This window comes from Leishmania donovani, chromosome 11, assembly GCF_000227135.1.
Source record: "Leishmania donovani BPK282A1 complete genome, chromosome 11".
In the NCBI taxonomy this organism is placed as follows: Eukaryota; Euglenozoa; class Kinetoplastea; order Trypanosomatida; family Trypanosomatidae; genus Leishmania; species Leishmania donovani.
This window is the reverse complement of record NC_018238.1, coordinates 260,072-261,694: the sequence shown is the minus strand read 5'-3', so window position 1 is coordinate 261,694 and position 1,623 is coordinate 260,072.

Below are 1,623 nucleotides of genomic sequence, written 5' to 3'. Positions count from 1 at the left end.
ACCGGCAGCGGGCCAAGGTAGTCGTATATCGTGCCGTACGGCAACAGAAAGTAGGCGAACACCATGCCCACCGTGTTGATCGTGGACATCTGGCGCGAGTCGAAGTTGTACTTGTCGCGAAGGCTGCCGCTGAACAGGTTGAAGGCGTACGATGTCGAGGCGCAGATCATGGCGAAGGAGGCGAGCGTCAGTAAGCCGTAGCGTCGCGCCTCGCTAATCGGACGCTGGTTGGTCACGTCTAGCTTCAGCACATTACACTCTGTGCTCGAGTCGTCCTCGACGGCGCGTTCGAGGTCACTGGGCTCGTCTCTGAGGGGCATAGCTGGCTTTGGGGGAGCTTCGTGTAGTTTGGGTATGCGTGCGTGGCAATCTTGTGAACTCAGTCGTGGATGTCGCCGCGGCTGCTCCGTAGGGAGGCGGGGTCCGCAGCAAGAGTAACGTCACAGTTCCTTCACACCACAAGAGTCGACGAAACAAAAGCGCGAGGGAAAAATCGTGAGGAAGACGTAAAGTCAAGATCAACTCACGCACGAGTGTATCCGTCGCGAAGTAGGTGTGCGCACCACCGTCCGTAAGCGTGGGGAAAATGCCAACAGAGAGACAGAGCTGGTGCGAGCAAAGAACAGCAGCAGAAGACACGCACTCCCACGGATGGAGAACGGGTGGAAGGTGTGCGGGCGGTGGATGAAGTGGAGTGAGCGCTGATAACTTGATGCGGAGGAAAGAAGAGAGAAGGGCGATGCAGGAAGAGACGGAGGGAGGGAGAGACGGAAGTAAAGGAGCAATAAAGAAAAACAAGATGAGGTAGGAGGTACAGTGCTTCGACACTGTGTTAGCCACTGGGTTTTTGCCAGCTTGCTTTGTGGGTCGAGCGTGACCGTGACAGGGCCACCGGGGGTGTGGTTAGAGGGAGGAGACGGATGATGGGGAAGAGATAGTGATGGCGTCGGTACCCCCGTTGTTGTTCGTTGGTGTTGTTCCAGCGACCGCGTGTGTGGGGGCGTAGAGAGCCGGTGAACGGAGAAGTGCAGAACGCCAAAAGACAAATACAGGCAGAGGGAACGACGTGTGAGAGAGCACAGAAGTCGGGCATGGACAGGGAAACAATTTCGGCCCCCCACCTCCCTCTCGCCCATCCCCTCTCGCAACCCTCGGAGTCTTTCGAGGAGCTGGACACGCGAACCGAAGGAGCGTACAAGAAGCACTTCTACTTCGCGAGCAGTTCTCTCTCCGCTGAAGCGGCAGAGCCCCCCGCTCTTGCAGTGCCAGCAGACGTGGGAAGATGGAGGAGGGAGGGGGTCTGGACACGGATGCGACACGCGATATGGCTCACAAGACCGCGGTGCAGCACCAACAAACAGCACTTTGCTCTCACATGAGCCGTTGTCACGCTTCCCGCCACCCATTCCCGGCAGCACGCCCTCGCCTTCACCGGAAGCAGCACTCTGCAGCGTAATCGGCTGCTCTGGTAGAGCCTACTTCTCTTGAGCACCTCCGCCCTGGAGCGTCTTGCCCAAGTGCGCAAAAAGCGCAAGCGCTTAAAAAGAACTTTGTTCGTATTATTGGCTAACGTGTCCGTTTCGCCGCCGTAGGGCGCGCGAGCTCGAAGCCCCCCGCCACCGC